Below are 25,602 nucleotides of genomic sequence, written 5' to 3' on the forward strand. Positions count from 1 at the left end.
GACAGAAGCATGGTCAAGGGTGTTATGTTTAAGCGAGAGGTTGCGGGTTCGAGCCTGGACGGAAGCGGTTTATTCTTTTTAGCAGCCTATTAAACTTTTAAGGTAGAAATATTATTTATATTATTATTATTATTAATATATTAACAAATAAATATTAATTATATAAAAATATATTAATACATATAACATAACCATATTAATATTTTTACAAATTATTTATTTAAAGTATACAAAATAAATATAGATAACATATAACTTCAAATATAAAATGTAAATAAGATATATATACTTTAATTAAGATTAATTAAGATTTAGTATAAATTTTATATATGATAACAACACTAATAAATAAATGTTATATCATTAATAGATGGAATTATTTGAGTTACGATTATGTATATTAATAAATATACAAATGATATAGGTTCGTGAATCCGAGGCCAACCCTACACTTATTAAATGACGTCATATGTATTTTTACTACAAAATACAGTATGGTGAGTTTCATTTGCTCCCTTTTTAAATGCTTTTGCTATATATATTTTTGGAACTGAGAATACATTCGATGTTTTTATAAATGTTTTAGGAAATAGACACAAGTACTTAAAATTACATTCTATGGTTGGATTATTAACCGAATATCGCCCTTCAAGTCTGGTAACCTAAGAATTTAGGAAAATGGCCCCTGATTGACGCGAATCCTAAAGATAGATCTATGGACCTTGACAAGTCCCATTCGGGGTACGAATGCTTTAGTACTTCGAGATTATTATTTTACAGACGAGAGGTTCTGTTTGGGGATATTCTATGCATTAAGTTAACGTCGGTTACCAGGTGTTCAATCCATATGACTGATATTTTTGTCTCTATGCAGGGGACGCTTATTTATGAGAACTGGAAATGAAAACCTTGTGGTCTATTAAAATAATGGAAATGATTATTTAGACAAAATTGCCCATATCGTCCTTATGTTTTCTACTTTTTGCCTGCTTCATTCCTGTGTTTTAATTTCTGCATTTTTCATCCTTAAAGGCATTTTAAAGTTCCAATTTCATCCCTCACCCTAACGAAGGTTAACTGAGTCCGTTAAAACTATTCACAAGGACTATCTACGTAATCTTTAGCTAATTTTAGAAAGTTGCTCCGTTTTGTAATACATAAACTTGTTAATATAAACAATTGCTCCGTTTTGTTTTTTGCCTCAATTTTGATTTTGATTTGATGCTAACCGTCCATTTATCTTCAATTTCAGATATCAAATCATTCTATTTAGTATTTTAGTTTTTAATCATCATATGATGTATGTAATAAGGCTTATCGATTGAATTGCTGTGTTTTATTATGTGACATGTAATGATTCCGTTATAGGTTTTCAGTAATTGAAGCTCAATTTGCTCGTAACTGGTCACCGTTTTTATTGTTCCTTACTAAAGAGTAGATTATAATTTAATCAAAGAAGATCTAAATATCCAAATATCGTGAAGCATGTTGATTATGGTAGACGTTTAAATTATTACCCCTACATACTAATATGCATGGGCAAAATCGTAGTTTCAGTTTTACCCGAATGTCGTTTTGAGTTTGCGTTCACACTACACCCGGCCCCTCAAACTCGACTTCATATACAAAACGACCCCCAACTTTCTACTTTTTTTAGGGGTAAAAAACGTAAATATATAATTTTAAAAAAGACAAAAGAAAATGATTCCACCCGTATTTTTAACGGGCCCTATCTTCTCGCTCGGTCCGAGTTAAATTTTTCCGAGACCACCGTTCAACTCGAAAAAATCAGACGGACACAACGGGACTAACTATGCGCGAAACGGACATCGTTAAAAAAACACTAAATAACGGGCCCTATATTCTCGCTCGGTGCGAGCTAAATTTTTCCGAGACCACCGTTCAACTCGATATTATTTTACGAACACAACGCGACTAACTATACGCGAAACGGATATCGTCAAAAAAACACTAAATATTCCGAGCTATATTTCATACATATACGTACACGTCCAACAAACAACCCAACCTACTACATATATTAGGTACCAAACAACGTATATACAAATATGACCACGCGTTGAACACAACCGCAGCAACGCGCGGTCGAATTTTTTCTAGTTTTATCTAATTACGGAGTAGAGTTTACAAGGATTATTACAGTATTACTATTTACTATTAGTATGTAAATTACGGAGTAATAAGCTTTTATCTACCATGATTAATTGGTTATTACTGTGATGAATTTGAAACATGAATGAGTTATTTAGTAAGGGATTAGGCCCTCGGATGCTACCTGAGTAATTTTGTTAGTATCTGTATGTTATCATAATTTAATTATACCACATGATTTTCAGATTTGTCATTCGTTATGAAGGATGAGTAGGGCTAGCTTACTTACCTTTTTGATTGTATGTTTAATTAGCTAAAGATTACGTGTATAGTCCATGCGAATAGTTTTAACGGACTTAGTTAACCTTCGTTAGGGTGAGGGATGAAATTGTGACTTTAAAATGTTTTTAAGGATGAAAAATGCAGAAAATAAAACGCAGGGATGAAACAGGCAAACAGATGAAAAAACAAGGACAGAATGAGCAATTTTGTCGATTATTTATGTTAAACTAATGAACTCACCAACTTTTTGGTTGACACTTTAAAGCATGTTTATTCTCAGGTACGAAAGAAATCTTCCGCTGTGCATTTGCTCATATTAGATATATTACTTGGAGTCATTCATGACATATTTCAAAAGACGTTGCATTCGAGTCGTCGAGTTTATCAAGATTATTATTAAGTCAATTATAGTTGGATGTATTATGAAATGGCATGCATGTCGTCAACTTTTGATGTAAAGAAAGTTTGTCTTTCGAAAAACGAATACAATGTTTGTAAAATGTATCATATAGAATTCATGAACCTCGCGATGAAATCAACTATTGTGAATCGTTTATAATCGATATGGACTTCGTCCAGATGGATTAGGACGGGTCCCTTCGGCAAGTTCGCAAGACGCAAGGACGCAAGCTTGCGCCTTGCGAGGGCAACTCGCAAGGCACCTTGCGTCTTGCGAGGGCAACCTGGCAAATTTTCTTTTTTTTTAGCTCCAGCGCAAGAAACTTGCTGGGAATGAGCATTTTGGCTATAATCCCAATGTACAAGTAATAAAAGCATGTTTGAATTTCTTATTAAAGTTCTTAAATGTTTTCCAAAACTCTCTCTCTGAATTTTTTTTCGAAACAAACATGTTGCACGAGTTAATTTCATATTTTTTAAATTTATTTCAATTGACGCTAATTCGCAGTAAGCATCCAGATTACTATAGTAAACTTGCTGAGAAACAGGAGCCCAAGGTAATTAATTATGTCATAATTATCACATTTTTAATTAAGACTAGCATATGACAAGTTAGGTTAATTACTTTCATACTTTAATACGTAGTAACCTATCAAGTGATTAAAGGGCAATAATATTAAATTGTTGCAGTTTCTAATTTTTGCTTGCTCGGATTCCACGAGTTTCTCCTACGAATATCCTAAACCTACGACCCGGGAAAGCCTTTATGGCTCGTAATATTGCAAATATGGTCCCTGCATTTAACCAGGTGAAAGAAACAGCCATTAAACCTTAACATTATTTTAATCAAGCACAAAGTTTATTTTCTTTTATTATTTTCAAATGTTAATATTAACTAGATTTAGTAATAACACACTAATGTTTGTTTTGCAGCTAAAACAAGCTGGAGTTGGAGCAATAATTGAACACGCAGTCGTAGCTCTCAAGGTCATTTGACAACTTCATTTTAGTTGTTGTCTAATTATGTTAAATTTCCAAAAGCTTATTTAGGCATAAGATGATCAATATATATAGTCAAACCATTCCTAACGGTATCCGCTCTCGAGTCCTTCTCCACTTTGCCCTCGAGGGCGCCGGTGACAAGCGTGTGGCATAACCTCGCCCTCAACATGTAAATCTAGGCTCGTGCTCAAAGTTGTCAATCTGTCATCATATAACATAACTGAGGGCGGGTTTGTTCGTATATCTATGTATAAAGTGATCAGTTTACACATGTGAAAAGAGATAAAGAGCAAATCAAAATTTGAACCCACTTCACTTAAATAATAATAATAATAATAATAATAATAATAATAATAATAATAAGGTTTAATGTTTATTCTGCGGGAGATGTTCGTCATTATGCTTTTCTGACTTCTCGATTACAGTCTGCTGGATTGCAGACCAAGCTACTACGTCATGCGAGTATTGTTGGTCTTTGCCCTTTTTTTGAAGATACATTGGGTCTGTTTAATAAAACAGTTGGGTTTGATATTTTAGGTAATCCGAGTGAGGTCGCTGCCCCAATACTCATGAAGAAATTGGCAGATGTTTATTTCACAAAGGTTACCGCTTCTGCAGAATCCACTTTTTCGTTATCTCCCCGACAATCGCCCTTATGGAAATCACAGCAGAGTGATCACACCTCTGCTTGGCTAAGGGCAGTCCCTATTTTGGGGTTGGGTCAGACGATGAACGCAAAGACTTACCGATGTGTGTTGTGCTACCGGTTAGGTGTTCTATTGTTCTCTATCTCGACGGCATGCTCTGCCTGTTCAAGGGTTTTTACTGGGGATATTTTCGGGGATCACGCGGTGTCTTGTGCTGGTATGGTGGGAATTAAGCATCGACATAATATTGTCCGGGATTCCCTTGTTGATGTTTGTTATCGATCTGGGATTTCAGCGAGAAAGGAGGTTGACATTGGGTTGTCTGGAGGGAACGACAGGGCCCTCAGACCTGCAGATGTGTTACTTTATTCCTGGGATTGTGGTCGCGATGTTTGTGTTGACTTGACAGGATCTTCTCCTTTGACACAGTCTGGGCTTTCTGACTTTGTCCCTGGACGTGCTGTGATTGATGCGGCTCGTCGGAAGCGGGTCAAGTACGAATCTAGTTGTCTGGCGATTGGTTATGGTTTCATTCCTTTCTCATTTTCTTCCCTTGGGGAATTAGAGAATGAGGCTGTTTCTTTGCTAAAGCGGGTTCAGAAGAGTTCGATGGCGCAAGATATTGGTGACGGTACTGCTGCTCATATTTTTATTAGGATAGGTTTTGCTATTGCTAGAGGTGTGGGGGCTCAGATTGTCTCTAGGCTTCCCACTAATTTTTTGTAAGTTTTAAAACTTTTAAGTTTATTATTATAATAATAATAATAATAATAATAATAATAATAATAATAATAATAATGGGGAGGAAGGATGTCATGGTTGGTAGTGTTTTGTTATGGGAATGTCACGGGATGAAACGGTGCAAATAACAATCCGGGAGACAGAGTTCCCGAACAAGTGTGACTAATGAAGTCGTCGTCATCCATACGTGTATGAATCATGAATTTACGTGTGTTACCAAAAAGTGGCGGGATACGAGTTCGTATGATGAAGGTTGGGTACCATTAAAAAGTTTGCCTAAGAATGATTCAAGTATAATGCACAAGTAGTCAAGTAAGTGCTATCTATAGCAAATGTATGTCAGAATGCAAATGCTAACTATCCGGTTGTAGTCTAGACTCACTAATGCGTCCTAACGACTCTGTTAGACACACTAATGCACGTCCTAGTTCCCTACAACCAACGCTCTGATACCACTTGTAACGACCCGACCAAAACCGTTATTGACGGCGTCGTTAACTTAGGTCCCGTTGCGTGGTCGTAGTCCCTATATGAGACTCGTTTGACCAAAATTATGTCGCATTCATTTGAAAGGTACAAGACTTGCAAGTTTAGTTTACAAAACCGTTCGACAACAAGTCTAAGTTTACAAAAGTCATAAAGTATAAATGAAATAACTTGCGACATAATTAGTTTAAAAACACAGTTGCTATAAATAGCGTAAGTATGTAAACAAAAGTTTGAATCCAAAGGTGCTATCACTAGCGTATGTATGTATGTATCTTGACTCCAAGCAAATAATCAGAGTGTATGCATGTATGCTTGACCCCAAGCAAGTATGAGTGTACGCGGAAGCATGTATCAAATAGCCAAGTATGAACCTGAGAAACATATAGAAAACTGTCAACGAAAAAACGTTGGTGAAATCATAGGTGTTTGTAATAAACGTTGTTTTTGAACCACAAGATTTAGTATTCCCATAACGTTGATTATCATAATCGTTTGCATTCCAAAAGTATTGTTCGCGAGCACCCAATTATCAAGACTTAACGTTTCCTTCCATAGAACCCCATCACAATAGTGTTAGAACATACACTGTTTCTCGAAAATATATTTCATCCGTAGACGGTAGCGAACCGTCCGTAATGAGGGTTTGTCAAACCCGTATGGCCACACAATATAAGTTCTCGCTTACACCCTGCAAGTGTAACTAATGATAATCGAATTGAGGATTTTTGTTCTAACTCGCTGTGGAATGTTTGTTTTCCTTGTACTTGTGTTCAAAGTATAAAAGTAAGTAGTACAAAATGTAACAAAGTATATGTTTCTCAGCCCACAATTTAAAAGTATAAAAAGTTGTTGAAAAGGTGGGACTATGATCTCACCTCGAGTGCACGAGTATAAATGTACTTCACAAAGTAAACGTGTGCATGAAAGTTGCTTAGCCTTGACCTAAACAAGTAAGTTATATCAATTGACCGGTTACAACACAAGGTCGGGCGAAATGTGTTCAATTAGTCCTATGGCTCGTTACGACTCGATTAAATATAGCATGTGAATCAATTTGTCAAGTTTCATGCAAGAATCACGTATAAAAGCATGTTAGAACATTTGCATAAAAGTTTGGTTAAGTTTGACTAAAAGTCAAACTTGGTCAAAGTCAAAGTCAACGGGGTCGGGTCGGGTATCCGACAATTTTCCCCTGATGAGAAATCATATATGAACACAATAGCCGATTTTCATGTTAATCGGAGTTACGGTTAAGCGAGAAACATTTTGAGAACATTTAAAAACACAAGAGCCTGGCCTGGGGGTTTTGCGCGGTGCGCAATGGGTTGCGCGGCGCGCACCCAAGTGTAAAACCAGGTCAGAACTCAACTAAAGGGGGCAAATATCTGGGATTTCTGTTTTGCGCGGCGCGCGGGTATATGCGCGGCGCGCAATACCTGGGAAACATGCAGTTTGCAGAAAAATGGTCCAAGTCACGAACCAAAACTCAAATTAACATATTTCATGAACCGAAAACATCCAAAATGCATACTATATATCGTTGGAAAGGTAATTTGACAAGGAAAACAACTAAACACGTTTCATTAAACAAAAACATCAATTTCAATAACCGATTTTCCGTCAAGTGATCGTTAAGAATCCATTTTCAAAGTTTCAAGCTCATCAAATGCATTTTAAGTTTCGGGAATCCAATTCACACATATGATATGCCGTTTTGAAGGTAATGAAGCATACATTACTACTAAACACTAACAATTAACATTTCATGGCATTCAAGCATCAAAAGTTCATGTCAAGAACTATCAAACCCTAGTCAAACATCACAAAATCATTAATCGGGTTTTTGAAGTTTTCTTAATCAACCTACACATCAAAATGTGGCTAATGATACTAGTAACACAATTAAAACATGCACTTTAACAATTTAACAACATTAACTCATCCAAAATCAAGGATTAAGCACACCCATTTCAAAGTTCATACTAGTTACTCCCAATCAACAAATCGAGCAAACAAAACATATATTCATGCTAGACACGAGCCATAGACACTAACTAACACAATTTCAAGTCAAAAACACGAATTTATAGAAATATAGAGTTTTTAGAAAGTTACCCAAACTCGGTGTAGTTAGTATCAAATCGTAGAGAATGATGAGAGGATCAAGAATATGTAGTCGGATTTGTTGTGGGCTTCCAAGATTGATTTTATATGATGAATGAATGGAATGGGTTTATGTGTGTGTTCTTGAGATGGAGAGAAAGAGAGAGAGAGGGAGATGGTTGAATGGTGGTGATTGGGGTGGACTAGTTGACCTAGTCAACTAGTTTGCCCCGTGTCAATTTTAGTCCCTCGAGTTTGTAGTCGGGTGCGGAAAATACCTAAACGGAATATTTTAAAAACGTTCGAGTAAACGAGTGATGTTATAATTAAATAACGGGAATATTATGAACGTTAGTCAACGGAAACTACGAATTTAAATAACGAAGGATATTATTTAAAAAAAAAAAGACAATGTTAAAAATATATTTAACGGAAAAACGCGGGATGTTACATTACCTACACCTTAAAAGAAATTTCGTCCCGAAATTTAGTTGGAAGTAGTAGTTGTTGTTTCTTCTTCGAAACCTTGCGTTGCAAATTCTACGGATATGTGAAGGTACTTCCTTGGGCATTTCAACGAACTTTGACAGTCGGGATTTTACGTTAGTTTAAAGTTTGGTTTCATGATTCAAAATTTCAACCGGTTCTCCTAGGAAGGAAAGTTTGTCATCGATAGTAGGTTCGTCGAAGAGGGTAACAAGTCCTGGCTTCGCAAGGCACGTCTTTAAGTTTGATACGTAGAATGTGGGATGTACGGAGACTCGAATGAGTTGAAAAATCTAAACGGTTAGTAACGGGTCCGAAACGCCCCAGGATTTTAAAAGGTTTTGTGTATCGCGGATTTAGCTTCCTACGTTTCCAGAAACGGATTGCACCTTCCTAAGGTGCGACTTTTAACGTTACGCGGTTACCCACTTGGAATTCGAGAGGTTTACGTTTAATCCTTGTATGGCTCTTTTGGCGACTACGGGTCGTCTTGAGCCTTTCCTGGAATTGAAAAATTTTCCGGTTGTTTCATGAATGAGTTCGGGTCAGGTGGTTCGGTTGTCACCTACTTCGGTTCAACAATTTAAGAAAATGACATTCACGGCTATACGGGTCCTCGAAAAGTGTGACGTTAAGACTTGAATGATAACCATCGTTGTAAGAGAATTTGGTTAAAGGCAAAAACTTTTCTCAAGTAAATTGAAGTTGATAACGCAAATTCGTTTTATGGTTTCCAAGGTTTGAATCGTATGTTTGTTTGGTCCGTCGGTTTGTGGATGATACGCGGTACTCATGTTTAAACGTGGTCCCGAAGCTTTTTGTAAGGCACTCTGAAATCTAGAAGTGAAATGAGAATCTCGATCCGAAACGAGGTACATTTCCTTAAGGTATATTTGAAAAAGTTTGTTAGGACATGAAAACATTTGTTGGAACAAGTTTCTGTTTCTCAAGAATTTCGCGCCGCGAAAGATTTATCGGTTTCCGAAAATGTTCGATAGGACTATTCACCCTCGAGGCGAATACTAGTATAGTGTGAAGAGTCTCTCTCTCCATTGAGAATTTAGATAAAATATTTCCTTAAACGGAAGTACGAGTGTAAGGCGAGAGAAGTTTTCCACCTCGGTGTGAGCATAACAGGTATATTGTAGTTCGTTGATAAAACTGCGCGAGGACGAGCTAGTATTCATGTATAACGTATGTTTGAAGTTGAAAGAATTCGTCATTCATTCGGAAGCATAAATATGGTTCGACAATATTCGAAGGTGTGTCCCCGGTATGGTTGTTGTCAGTACTTTCGGAGTTTTTCAGATGTCCAAACATGAATAGATGAAGTCATGTACACGGCACATGGTGGTGTTTAGGTTGATCGAGTCTAACCACCATCACGCGTCACTAGAACTTTGGTATGTCTTACCGTAATATAACCACGTTGATCGAGTGTCGTTATATTACGCTAACTCATACCTCCATCCCCACATCACTCTATAGATTCAAGTTCGTGTAATCGTGAAGTTTAAAATAAACAAAGTGTAACGACGTCTCTAACGTGACTCGTATTGAATCGAAAGAATTAGTGCAACTATAAAGAAGCGTTCCCCGAGGGAAGTGTATAAATGATTGTTCACGTCAATGTGGTTCGTGTCAGACAATAAGGTATTCAGGTATGAAAAGAGTAACGAGTCATGATAACGAGTAGCACGCAACCGTAGTGATAAATGTTGACGACGATACTCACCTAGAGTAGTGATGGTAGTAACACCAAAAAGTAGATAGTAAGAAACACCAGTGGAAAACCGATAGTAAGTTGAAACGGTGGCAAATAACAATCCGGGAGACAGAGTTCCCGAACAAGTGTGACTAATGAAGTCGTCGTCATCCATACGTGTATGAATCATGAATTTACGTGTGTTACCAAAAAGTGGCGGGATACGAGTTCGTATGATGAAGGTTGGGTACCATTAAAAAGTTTGCCTAAGAATGATTCAAGTATAATGCACAAGTAGTCAAGTAAGTGCTATCTATAGCAAATGTATGTCAGAATGCAAATGCTAACTATCCGGTTGTAATCTAGACTCACTAATGCGTCCTAACGACTCTGTTAGACACACTAATGCACGTCCTAGTTCCCTACAACCAACGCTCTGATACCACTTGTAACGACCCGACCAAAACCGTTATTGACGGCGTCGTTAACTTAGGTCCCGTTGCGTGGTCGTAGTCCCTATATGAGACTCGTTTGACCAAAATTATGTCGCATTCATTTGAAAGGTACAAGACTTGCAAGTTTAGTTTACAAAACCGTTCGACAACAAGTCTAAGTTTACAAAAGTCATAAAGTATAAATGAAATAACTTGCGACATAATTAGTTTAAAAACACAGTTGCTATAAATAGCGTAAGTATGTAAACAAAAGTTTGAATCCAAAGGTGCTATCACTAGCGTATGTATGTATGTATCTTGACTCCAAGCAAATAATCAGAGTGTATGCATGTATGCTTGACCCCAAGCAAGTATGAGTGTACGCGGAAGCATGTATCAAATAGCCAAGTATGAACCTGAGAAACATATAGAAAACTGTCAACGAAAAAACGTTGGTGAAATCATAGGTGTTTGTAATAAACGTTGTTTTTGAACCACAAGATTTAGTATTCCCATAACGTTGATTATCATAATCGTTTGCATTCCAAAAGTATTGTTCGCGAGCACCCAATTATCAAGACTTAACGTTTCCTTCCATAGAACCCCATCACAATAGTGTTAGAACATACACTGTTTCTCGAAAATATATTTCATCCGTAGACGGTAGCGAACCGTCCGTAATGAGGGTTTGTCAAACCCGTATGGCCACACAATATAAGTTCTCGCTTACACCCTGCAAGTGTAACTAATGATAATCGAATTGAGGATTTTTGTTCTAACTCGCTGTGGAATGTTTGTTTTCCCTGTACTTGTGTTCAAAGTATAAAAGTAAGTAGTACAAAATGTAACAAAGTATATGTTTCTCAGCCCACAATTTAAAAGTATAAAAAGTTGTTGAAAAGGTGGGACTATGATCTCACCTCGAGTGCACGAGTATAAATGTACTTCACAAAGAAAACGTGTGCATGAAAGTTGCTTAGCCTTGACCTAAACAAGTAAGTTATATCAATTGACCGGTTACAACACAAGGTCGGGCGAAATGTGTTCAATTAGTCCTATGGCTCGTTACGACTCGATTAACTATAGCATGTGAATCAATTTGTCAAGTTTCATGCAAGAATCACGTATAAAAGCATGTTAGAACATTTGCATAAAAGTTTGGTTAAGTTTGACTAAAAGTCAAACTTGGTCAAAGTCAAAGTCAACGGGGTCGGGTCGGGTATCCGACAATTTTCCCCTGATGAGAAATCATATATGAACACAATAGCCGATTTTCATGTTAATCGGAGTTACGGTTAAGCGAGAAACATTTTGAGAACATTTAAAAACACAAGAGCCTGGCCTGGGGGTTTTGCGCGGTGCGCAATGGGTTGCGCGGCGCGCACCCAAGTGTAAAACCAGGTCAGAACTCAACTAAAGGGGGCAAATATCTGGGATTTCTGTTTTGCGCGGCGCGCGGGTATATGCGCGGCGCGCAATACCTGGGAAACATGCAGTTTGCAGAAAAATGGTCCAAGTCACGAACCAAAACTCAAATTAACATATTTCATGAACCGAAAACATCCAAAATGCATACTATATATCGTTGGAAAGGTAATTTGACAAGGAAAACAACTAAACACGTTTCATTAAACAAAAACATCAATTTCAATAACCGATTTTCCGTCAAGTGATCGTTAAGAATCCATTTTCAAAGTTTCAAGCTCATCAAATGCATTTTAAGTTTCGGGAATCCAATTCACACATATGATATGCCGTTTTGAAGGTAATGAAGCATACATTACTACTAAACACTAACAATTAACATTTCATGGCATTCAAGCATCAAAAGTTCATGTCAAGAACTATCAAACCCTAGTCAAACATCACAAAATCATTAATCGGGTTTTTGAAGTTTTCTTAATCAACCTACACATCAAAATGTGGCTAATGATACTAGTAACACAATTAAAACATGCACTTTAACAATTTAACAACATTAACTCATCCAAAATCAAGGATTAAGCACACCCATTTCAAAGTTCATACTAGTTACTCCCAATCAACAAATCGAGCAAACAAAACATATATTCATGCTAGACACGAGCCATAGACACTAACTAACACAATTTCAAGTCAAAAACACGAATTTATAGAAATCTAGAGTTTTTAGAAAGTTACCCAAACTCGGTGTAGTTAGTATCAAATCGTAGAGAATGATGAGAGGATCAAGAATATGTAGTCGGATTTGTTGTGGGCTTCCAAGATTGATTTTAGATGATGAATGAATGGAATGGGTTTATGTGTGTGTTCTTGAGATGGAGAGAAAGAGAGAGAGGGAGATGGTTGAATGGTGGTGATTGGGGTGGACTAGTTGACCTAGTCAACTAGTTTGCCCCGTGTCAATTTTAGTCCCTCGAGTTTGTAGTCGGGTGCGGAAAATACCTAAACGGAATATTTTAAAAACGCTCGAGTAAACAAGTGATGTTATAATTAAATAACGGGAATATTATGAACGTTAGTCAACGGAAACTACGAATTTAAATAACGAAGGATATTATTTAAAAAAAAAAAAAGACAATGTTAAAAATATATTTAACGGAAAAACGCGGGATGTTACAGATGGACATATATGTGAAAATTGAACATATTTGTGGATGTTAGAATATTGCCTTTTAAAAAAATTACATGTCACTTTATCATATCATATAGGTTGAAGTTATCTTTGTCATTGGACATAGTCGATGTGGTGGAATTGAACGACTATTGTCTCTACCAAACATCGAAACTTCCTTGTAAGTCACTTTTGCATAATTGCATGTATAATGTATACACAGGGGCGGAAACAGAGTGGGGCGGGGTGGGGCACCCGCCCTAAGTGAATTTGAAATTTTTAGGCCTAAAATTTTGGATTTTCATATATTGACCCAAAAGCTTACATAGTCTCCACATTTTGCCTCCAAAACTTCTAATTTTGCTATAAAAAAAATTTCAGTGAATGTGAACGCTTTTAAAGAAAAATTCGCCCCGGTGAAAAAAATTCCCGATTCTACCACTGTGTTTACTCCGCTTACAAAAACACTAAGTAACGTTGGAGTATATAATAAGTTATATAGAAGAAACATTTGCTAACTGCTGTCATTTTTTTATTTTTTATTTTGTCATATAAAGTGACTTTATAGATGATTGGGTTAGCATTGGCCAGCCTGCGAAAGCAAAGGTTATTGCACAAAATCCTTGTGCATCGGATGAAGAACTTCTTACACTTATTGAGAAGGTAAACGATTATGAGTTAAAAAAGATTGGTAACTTGAACAGAGAAAATATATTTGTTTACGAAAGTTTCTTTAATACTGAAACGACCCGTCCATATTACTATAAACGCAGTACGTTCTCATTGGTCCCATAACGAGGTATTTGACCTCTATATGATACGTTTTAGAAAATATTGCATTCGTTTCATAAAAAGCACATCATTATTATACATAATGCATGTTTTAAACAAGTGGGCGATTATTTAAGAAATAATCCCCAAAATACATCGGTTTTCAAATACTACACACGTGATGTAACAGTCGAATATAATACATGACAAAGGTTTTATTGAATGCAACACTATAGTTAAATAAAAGTATGAGACTCCATGCACAGCTTGCTCAGATAATACAACAGCGGAAGACTTTCTTAAGGACCTGAGAATAAACATGCGTAAACAGTCAACACAAAGGTTGGTGTGATATATAGGTTTATCATCGATATAAATATAGACCACAAGATTTCATAGTTATAAATATATGTACACTCGCAAGTGTATAAAAGTATTCTATAAGTTGTTGAGCGCTTCGGTAACCATACTTAACCATTAATGTGGCATATTCCCTTTATTATGAAATCTCCCTACACTGTACCAAGTGTAGTAAAAACGAAGTACTATGCAACCGTTTACGATACTAGAGCGACTAGCCCGGTTGGGGTTGTCAAACTCGATAGATCTATGAATAGGATTCACGCTTACATGTTATTACAACATGTAAATATTAGTTACAAAGCTATTAGGGAAGATATGCAATGTGGTACAACTCAACGTAGAATATATTTTAAGTACTTGTATCCATGGCGTAAAACATAAAATGCATGTATTCTCAACCCAAAATATTTTTAGAGTTTAAAAATAGGACTATATACTCACAGTAGTAAAAGTATATTTAATAATAAGTTTTCAACTTATTAAAAATATGACCGTCGTCCTTGGATTCACGAACCTATAACAATAATAACGATTCAAATAATAATACGACATATGAATAAAATAAAGCAAGTTCATAGAATACTTATATAATAATTTTTAACATTTTATGTTAGTAGTCCATTGTTAGTAGTCCTTTGTTAGTAGTCCGAAAAGTCCAACAGTTCAATAATCGGTATACATATATATAATCTTAGAATTACCCCACGACGTATTGTATACGTATTCTCTTTGCATCAACCCAGAGACGTATTGTATACGTATTGTCTTAGAATTAACTAAGACGTATTGTGTACGTATTGTCTTAGGATTTATCAAAACGTATTGTATACTTATTGTGTTAGGACGTACCAAGAATATTATTATACATATATACAATCACAGAATTAACCAAGATTATAATATTTTGTTATACTACTGATAACATGTCCAAATATATATATAGGATATAGGAAAAATTAATAAGGATATGGTTAATATAGTTTTTATAATATAAATTTCGTCCATACAACGTTAATTTTAGCAGATTTTGTTTTGCTCGTCAAATATTCATTACAACTCCGTTTAAAGTGAATCAAATTGCTATGGATTCCTTAAGAAGTAAATTTTACAAAACCAATTCGAAAAGTTCATCTCAAATAGTAATTTTTAGAGATTTACCCTCTTTTTGTGTCGGTGTACAGATTTGGAAAAATCCCGGCATCCACCCAATATATGATTTTTGATAAAATACTTTCACTTTGTCTAAAATCATAAAAAAATACTGGAAGTCTTATTTACATATATTAACATATTTACAAAGTCTTAGCCTCAAACTCAAAGTCTAAGATAGGTTTTTAATTCCCAACCCAAAACAGCCCGCTTTTTACCGAATGGAGATTAAAGGATATATGTTAAGTTTCAAGGTGTTCTTCATATGTACAAGTTATAAGTTCTTATATTAACTTAATATAACATCATAATACATATAAATAAGTGTTATTAGAGTTATTTTAGAAAGATTAGATTAGTTTTTCAAACAAGCTTGGTGTTCACCAAAACAAGTTCTAGTTTTTACAAGTTTTATAAGTATAATAAGATAGCAACTATACAAGGAATTGAACAAAGATTTTGAGAAGTATTTTACCTTGATTATGAAGAGAAAAGTTGCTGAGATTAAAGTATGATATGAGAGCATTCAAGTGTGTGTTTTTAGTTTAAGAAAATGTGAAGTAAAAATGAGTTAAAATGGTCCTTATTTATAAGCTTATAATTTTGGCTTTTAGTGAAAATATCTAAGATAAGTTAAATTGTATTATGTCATGCATGACATATTAAATTAATTAGATCATGGATGAAATATTACACAAATAATTGCAGATTTCTATTGGTATATACCAATAGTAAATACTTCTAGAAGCTGTGTATAATAAGGGTAAAAATACCGTATGAATGCGAGTAGAATTCTTTGAGGAAATTGAACAGAAATACGAGTATAGCTATTCTTTATATGTATTGGTATATTATAAAGTGTATTCAATACTTGTAAGGATGTATTTACACTCGTAATACATTATATGTAAATACATTTTAACATAAGTTAATTACGTCGTTTAAATAGTAACATATATATTGTTTGAAAACTCTTTAAATTAGTAGTATGAAAATATATATATATATATATATATATATATATATATATAATACTTGTTAATATACTTAATGAGATATTTAATTATTATATTTTCAAGTTAAATATATATAAATCCATATATATACACAATAATTAAACAATTAAACAATTAAATCAAGTTATGACGTTCGTGAATCGTCGGAATAAAAGGGTGACCAAAAGCTTGTGTAAAACTCTTTTCAGAGGTTCAAGATTTATTAAAATTCATTGCTTATCAAGTAGGAATTATATAAAGATTAAGTTTTAATTTGGTCGGAAATTTCCGGGTCGTCACAGTACCTACCCGTTAAAGAAATTTCGTCCCAAAATTTGATCGAGGCCGTCATGGCTAACAATAAGAATGTTATTATGACGAATATAAGTTGATTCATAGGGTTTTATCATGATTGAGAAATATGGATAAAATGATTCGATTACTCGAAACGTATGAGTGAAGCTATCGTAAAAGAGTGAAATGAGAAAATAGGGACTCGTCTTATCTTTTGACGTCATCACGGTTGATCTCCGGATTAAAGAAAATCTTTGTAATCTATATAAAATTTGATTCTTCGGCGATTAAGGAAATTATGATCCTCTTCGATTTAATGCAATAATTTGTCTCGATTTCTCTGTCGGATATTTTACTATAAATCAACCTCCTACGTTTCCTTATTTCCACATCTCCCATCTTTTATACTTTCTTCCTTTCTTCGTACTTTCGAAACATTCGTCAATATGCTCCATCCAGTTTTAATTCTTGATATATTCTTGACTATCACATCTGTCATTCTTCTTTTTCATCTTTCACAGGAGGAATCCGTTAATTTCTACTATGCTCTTGGGTTTATAGTGTTCTTAGTTTTCCCGTGTCTTTATATTGCTATACGCATCAATATACACTGTTTGTAATTTCTGCGTTGTCTTCGTGCTTATATTTTTCCTTATATTTTGGAGTTTCATGCTTTCGTCTTCTTTTCCCGACTTCAAGTCAAGCGAATAATGGTCTAGAATTCATAGATATGAAATTCGGAATGAACATAGCTAATGCTCTAAGAGAGAAATTGTAATAGCACAATTTGACTTGTGAAATTTCCAGAATCCAAAGGAAAAGATAGAACTATCAATAGAATATGTTCTTGATATGTTTAGAGATTAGATTGAATGTAAGAGTCATGTAACATGGCACATGATGACGTTGTGATCTGTGAATCATTACATTCCATTTAGAAACTCAGCATGACTTACTGTAATATAATCACGTTGATCAAGTGTCATTATATTATACTAACTCATGCTTCAGTTCCTAACACTACTTCAAAACATTCATATTTTAAACTCGAAGGTTCCAGAATTTAGAAACTAAAATAGTTTCTTTTATGATGTAACATAGATAGCGCGAAAATATGAATTATTTCAGATAAGAATAGTTATGAAAATATCTTCAAAAATATGGAGGATATTTATAATGAAAGATATGATGATATCTTAGAATATCTAATATCAGAGGATGATTAAGAATATTGTCCACAAGGGTTTAGAGTAAGGAGCAAGGTATTCGCTAAAGACTTCAGCAGACACTGAATCATTTGGATTATTTGAAGACAGATTTAGTCCTTGTGATTTATCCACAGCCTCCTTCAAGGTTTGCTCAATCCATTTTCCTGTTCTAAAGCTTCTCTTTTTCTGTGCTTTACTAACACAATATTCTTTATCATCAACTTTTGACTGTTACAGTTGTCTACAGTTTCTGCTGCTTCATTCAGCTTTTTCAAAACTTCATAGTACTGATTCATAGGCTGAAGTGATATTCTGGATTTCAGAATTATAATTTCAGGGGATAACGTTATATGTATATGTAGAAATGATGTGAGATTCAAGAATAATTATTGATGCTTCCTGGGGTTTGGTATGACAATTATTGTTACAAGATGTAGATGGGTACATGATAAGGTTTTATAGTGATCTTTCAGAGAGATTTAAGTCAAAGAGCAATAAAGTTGCTGGTAAGCTTACTACTAATGTGGTGGAATATAAAAGGTTCCCTGGTAACGATGGCGAGAAGACAACATATATATCAAGGTTATAATAAGGCTACTCCAGATGAAAAGTCGAAGTTGTCTTTTTGGAGCTGTGACAAAATTCGCTATTTTGAAAAGGGATTGTAAAGTTATTTTAGGTAATAATAATGCTAAAGGATCTGACACGGATATGTGTTGAACCTTTGCTTAGGTTCAAGTGTCCTCCGAATGCATATCTATATGCATATATTCTTCGTATGTATCGTGTGATTGGTTCGATTGTTCCTTAGTTGAGGTGTTTTCAAGAATTTTGAAGGGTTTAGATGCAGGTTGTCATCGTCAATATCCGTATAATGAATTCGTCGTGAATCTTGAATGATAGGAATATCTTTATGAGTTCTGTGAATGAAAGTGATGTTCTAGTATAGTTTGAATTTAAAGTATGATTTTGAAGGATGTAGGAATTTAAGATTGATGGCACTTCTTAAATCTTGACTTGGATTTTGATCTGTCAAAATCAGAATATGTAATTGAATTGGTATGAAAAATGGTTGTCTTGAATTTTGTAAAATGATGTATATTGCTATGAAATGAGAGAGTATAATTAACGATTGTCGAAACATCATTGAAAATGTACAGTGTAACATATTAATGTGAACTTAAGTATTTCTCGGGTATTACCTATCCGTTAAAATATAATTTCACAAGTAATATTTTGTACAAAAGAATTTTTATTACAGTCTTTATGAAAATATATGTATGTATATTTTCTTCAGATGTAATATGAATTTAATGAGTTAATATTATATTAATCTCATTTGGTTTACGGTTGGAACTAGAAATGAATAATCCCTAAAACTTTAGAGATTACATAATCACTGAATATTTCTTCAACGTAAATGAAATAATGAATTAATACTTCATCACTCATTATTGTTGGTATCCCTCAGTGCCTGCGGTGCGTATGATGTTGATGCTCGTAATGCGGCTTGTGATGTTGTTGGTACTGCTGGTGCTGGTGCTGGTAGTGGTTTGATGTGAGTATAGATGATGAGAATTTGTTTTGTTTTGTATTGTGTAAGAAGATGTTTAAAGTTTCTTGAATAAAAAGAGAGGTCAAGAGCTTTATAAAGGGAATGAAATAATGTAGGATGCACTTGCTAATGAAGTTTTGCTTTTCATGACAGTAAATAATTCACCATGCAAGATACGGAGTAAAGGTCAGATAGCCTCAATAATATTAGTAATATTATACTCGTTGCGGCATATCCTGGAAAGGAGAGAGAAATGGTGTTACGAACGGGTTCGCCGGTAAGTGCCTCATGTTCTCCACCGAGAGGCGAATTAGGTTCATGAAAGAGATTGCCTTGGATTCGTCCACGAACCCACTCCCAATTCATTCAAAAAAAAGTGATGACTAATTGGTTGGTTCATTCCAGTTAAACTACTCTCGGAGCTCAAATGAAATTCCATATCGGAATAGCTTTTAGAATCCAATGAACTCGAGCTTTGTGAAGGATCTGCTTTACACGATCAGAGAAATGATTGTTGATATGAAAAAAAAAATTTAGGAGTTAGATTGATATTCTTAATACATAATTTACATATGTATATTTAATACCAAAATCCCATAAGTTACGAAGGAATTTACGAAAGATGTTAGGCAGAGTCTACCGTGATAGATATGATAAGATATGAATATGTCTATACACTATCTACGCAATAATTGCAGTAAAACGTGTCTAGATTAAAAATTGATAGGCAGGTAATTTCTAACAAAAATGATAAGCAAAATTTATAATATGCAGATACAGTCGAAGTCCAGACTCACTAATGCATCCTAACAATTACTAGTTAGACACACTAATGCAAATTCTGGTTCGCTAAGACCAACGCTTTGATGCCAACTGAAACGACCCGTCCATATTACTATAAACGTAGTACGTTCTCATTGGTCCCATAGCGAGGTATTTGACCTCTATATGATACGTTTTAGAAAATATTGCATTCGTTTCATAAAAAGCACATCATTATTATACATAATGCATGTTTTAAACAAGTGGGCGATTATTTAAGAAATAATCCCCAAAATACATCGGTTTCCAAATATTACACACGTGACGTAACAGTCAAATATAATACATGACAAAGGTTTTATTGAATGCAACACTTTAGTTAAATAAAAGTATGAGACTCCATGCACAACTTGCTCAGATAATGCAACAGCGGAAGACTTTCTTAAGGACCTGAGAATAAACATGCGTAAACAGTCAACACAAAGGTTGGTGAGATATATAGGTTTATCATCGATATAAATATAGACCACAAGATTTCATAGTTATAATTATATGTACACTCACAAGTGTATAAAAGTATTCTATAAGTTGTTGAGCGCTTCGGTAACCATACTTAACCATTAATGTGGCATATTCCCTTTATTATGAAATCTCTCTACACTGTACCAAGTGTAGTAAAAACGAAGTACTATGCAACCATTTACGATACTAGAGTGACTAGCCAGGTTGGGGTTGTCAAACCCGATAGATCTATCAATAGGATTCGCGCTTACATGTTCTTACAACATGTAAATATTAGTTACCAAGCTATTAGGGAAGATATGCAATGTGGTACAACTCAACGTAGAATATATTTTAAGTACTTGTATCCATGGCGTAAAACATAAAATGCATGTATTCTCAACCCAAAATATTTTTAGAGTTTAAAAATGGGACTATATACTCACAGTAGTAAAAGTATATTAATAATAAGTTTTCAACTTATTAAAAATATGACCGTCGTCCTTGGATTCACGAACCTATAACAATAATAACGATTCAGATAATAATACGACATATGAATAAAATAAAGCAAGTTCATAGAATACTTATATAATAATTTTTAACATTTTATGTTAGTAGTCCTTTGTTAGTAGTCCAAAATAGTCCGAAAAGTCCAACAGTCCAATAATCGGTATACATATATATAATCTTAGAATTACCCCATGACGTATTGTATACGTATTCTCTTTGCATCAACCCAGAGACGTATTGTATACGTATTGTCTTATAATTAACTAAGACTTATTGTGTACGTATTGTCTTAGGATTTATCAAAACGTATTGTATACTTATTGTGTTAGGACGTACCAAGAATATTATTATACATATATACAATCACAGAATTAACTAAGATTATAATATTTTGTTATACTACTGATAACATGTCCAAATATATATATAGGATATAGGAAAATTTAACAAGGATATGGTTAATATAGTTTTTATAATATAAATTTCGTCCATACAACGTTAATTTTAGCAGATTTTGTTTTGCTCGCCAAATATTCATTACAACTCCGTTTAAAGTGAATCAAATTGCTATGGATTCCTTAAGAAATAAATTTTACAAAACCAATTCGAAAAGTTCATCCCAAGTAGTAATTTTTAGAGCTTTACCCTCTTTTTGTGTCGGTGGACAGATTTGGAAAAATCCCGGCATCCACCCAATATATGATTTTTGATAAAATACTTTCACTTTGTCTAAAATCATGAAAAAATACTGGAAGTCTTATTTACATATATTAACATATTTCCAAAGTCTTAGCCTCGAACTCAAAGTCTAAGATAGGTTTTTAATTCCCAATTCAAAACAGCCCGCTTTTTACCGAATGGAGATTAAAGGATATATGTTAAGTTTCAAGGTGTTCTTCATATGTACAAGTTATAAGTTCTTATATTAACTTAATATAACATCATAATACATATAAATAAGTGTTATTAGAGTTATGTTAGAAAGATTAGATTAGTTTTTCAAACAAGCTTGGTGTTCACCAAAACAAGTTCTAGTTTTTACAAGTTTTATAAGTATAATAAGATAGCTGCTATACAAGGAATTGAACAAGGATTTTGAGAAGTATTTTACCTTGATTATGAAGAGGAAAGTTGCTGAGATTAAAGTATGATATGAGAGCATTCAAGTGTGTGTTTTTAGTTTAAGAAAATGTGAAGTAAAAATGAGTTAAAATGGTCCTTATTTATAAGCTTATAATTTTGGCTTTTAGTGAAAATATCTAAGATAAGTTAAATTGTATTAAGTCATGCATGACATATTAAATTGATTAGATCATGGATGAAATATTACACAAATAATTGCAGATTTCTACTGGTATATACTAATAGTAAATACTTCTAGAAGCTGTGTATAATACGGGTAAAAATACCGTATGAATGCGAGTAGAATTCTTTGAGGAAATTGAACGGAAATACGAGTATAGCTATTCTTTATATGTATTAGTATATTATAAAGTGTATTCAATACTTGTAAGGATGTATTTACACTCGTAATACATTATATGTAAATATATTTTAACATAAGTTAATTACGTCGTTTAAATAGAAACATATATATTGTTTGAAAACTCTTTAAATTAGTAGTATGAATATATATATATATATATATATATATATATATATATATATATATATATATATATAATACTTGTTAATATACTTAATGAGATATTTAATTATCATATTTTCAAGTTAAATATATATAAATCCATATATGTACACAATAATTAAACAATTAAACAATTAAATCAAGTTATGACGTTCGTGAATCGTCGGAATAAAAGGGTGACCAAAAGCTTGTGTAAAACTCTTTCTGGAGGTTCAAGATTTATTAAAATTCATTGCTTATCAAGTCAGAATTATATAAAGATTAAGTTTTAATTTGGTCGGAAATTTTCGGGTCGTCACAAATACTAAATAACCTCGCATGATGACTTGTATAAATTGTCTACTTTGTATTCATGCAGGAGTCAGTGATGAATTCTTTGGTGAATTTACTATCATACCCATATGTTCGAACTGGAGTAGCTGATAAGAAACTCAAACTAATGGGCGGGCACTATGATTTCGTAAACGGAAATTTTCAAATTATGGAAGTTGATTATAATATCAAACCAATAATCAACATATAAGCATATTGGCGTTCAAAGGGATTTCATATTTGTACTTCATATATGGTAAGAATAAGCATGATTTATAGTTGAGGAAGCTTGTGTTTGTTTTCAATTGCTATGATTAGTTTGTCTGTATGATAAAAATAAGCAGAAGGTGCACCTGAATATAGTCTCATCTTCTTTTAATGTTACTATTAAATATGTTGCTTATATAAAGTCTGGCAATTAAAATTAAAAGTAGTATAACCTTCAATTTTAACAATCGACAAATATATTTGCAGATAATCCTTTACACTATTATTTAGTTTCTCTAACCTTCGATGATACTATCAACATCGTCGTGAATTAACGTGTGTGTGGGTGGCATATGATTGCGAAGGTGGTTAAGTCCCCTCTACGTGATGCCTGTTGGGAATTTATGGACCCAAACAACAATCACCAATTCATATTTGGTGATCCCACGACCAACAAATGAACGATAATAAAGAAAAGTAGAGAAAATGACACAAGAAATTACGTGGTTATATGCAATCGGTTAGATTACTTTAGTCCACGGCCAATTAGAGTGATTTTTATTGATATTTTCGTACATACACTTTAGGGTTACAATATGATGTATTTATATGCATAAGATAAGAAAGAAACAGCTTAGGGAGCAAGAAAACGTGTTTTTCCTCGTCAGGCTCTCGGATAGGCTTAAGCCGCATCGTGGCTGGAGGAGTCGCGTCGTGGCTTAAGGCATGATTTCAGAACCGACAGCTTTGCACTTTCGAACCTCAATCCAAGTGTTGAGCCATGACGCGCCTTAATGAGCCACGTCGCGCCTTAACACTAAAACACACTTTTTCTTGTTGTTTTTATATCCTTCACACATCCAACAATCCCACACTTGAAGGATGATCTAAACACAACCCATTTTATCAACCCATACCAGATCACCTGTCTCGACTTCATTGAACCTGGCTCTGATACCAGTTGTTGGGAATTTATGGACCCAAACAACAATCACCAATTCAGATTTGATGATCCCGCGAACAAACCGATTAGGGGGTAATTGTTGGAGCTAATTGGTTAGAGCGTGTCCCACATAGGAATGGGAAATAAATAAATGATTGTATATAAGCTTAGGTGAACCTACCTCTATCACCGATTGGTTTTAGAGTACTAGGGAACTCTTGAAATTATAAGCAGGACATGGTGGTGGACCTAAATCAATCCAAAAAGTGGTATCAGACCAGGTGGCATGGCTGTAATCATTGTGGCAACGGAGGTTCAAATCAGGCTGACTTTGGACGTGAACAGGGGAAGAGGTCGGGTGTCCGGAAAAAGTCGAGATGTAAATGAACGGGTCCGGGGTAAAAAGCCACGTTATATGATAGGAGTGCACAAAAATAATAAGAAAAATTATCTGGTTTGCGCCCGTGGAGTAAACCGTTCTCCGTGTTTGGAGTTGGGATATAACCACGTTCAATATCCGTGTCGTTTATGCTTTTATTTATCGTATCGCTTATTCGTTTGTTGTATGCGGATTATGTGATTTTTGTAAATCACATGTTCTTGTTAGGGTCCACTATCGAATTCCTAACAACGCCGAGGTCGCCGTTCGAGAAAAAGTTACACACACACACACACACACACACACACACACACACACACACACACACACACACACACATATATATATATATATATATATATATATATATATATATATATATATATATATATATATATATATATATATATATATCAAGGGATAAGTGGTATTTTTGGGATAAGGGGATAAGTAAAATGAGACTTTTATATCTTTTACATTAGAGCTCCAATTTTTTTAAAAAAAAATTCCGTGATTAACTGACATTGTGTAGATTCATAATTTTTTTTTAAACAGGAGCTTAAAATGCATTTGATGTATATATATGTATGTATATATATATGTATATATGTATATATATATAGGGATAAATGGTATTATTGGGATAAGGGGATAAGTAAAATGAGTTTTTTATATCTTTTACATTAAAGCTCCAATTTTTTTTAAAAAAAATTCCGTGATTAACTGACATTGTGTAGATTCATAATTTTTTTTTTAAACAGGAGCTTAAAATGCATTTGATGTATGTTAACGTGTTCTGAGGTTTTTTTTGAGTTTTTTTTGGATTTAGCCCGATTTAGAGTTTAGGATTTAGGGTTAGTGTTTAGGGTTTTCGGGTTTACTCCGTAAACCCTCAACCCTAAAACCTAAACCTTATACCCTAAACTCTAAACCGTGCGTATTTAAAACTCATTCTAAAACCCTAATTTCTAAACCCTAGACCCTAATTTCTAAACCCTAATTACTAAAC

At 34.1% G+C, this 25,602-nt stretch overlaps 1 pseudogene; it reads left to right on the top strand.

The window, feature by feature from the left end:
- The first annotated feature begins 3,242 nt into the window (after nt 1–3,242).
- On the top strand, nt 3,243–23,308 carry LOC139868029 (carbonic anhydrase 2-like; annotated as a pseudogene).
- Nucleotides 23,309–25,602: the final 2,294 nt, after the last annotated feature.

This window comes from Rutidosis leptorrhynchoides, chromosome 9 (genome assembly GCF_046630445.1).
Source record: "Rutidosis leptorrhynchoides isolate AG116_Rl617_1_P2 chromosome 9, CSIRO_AGI_Rlap_v1, whole genome shotgun sequence".
NCBI lineage: Eukaryota > Viridiplantae > Streptophyta > Magnoliopsida > Asterales > Asteraceae > Rutidosis > Rutidosis leptorrhynchoides.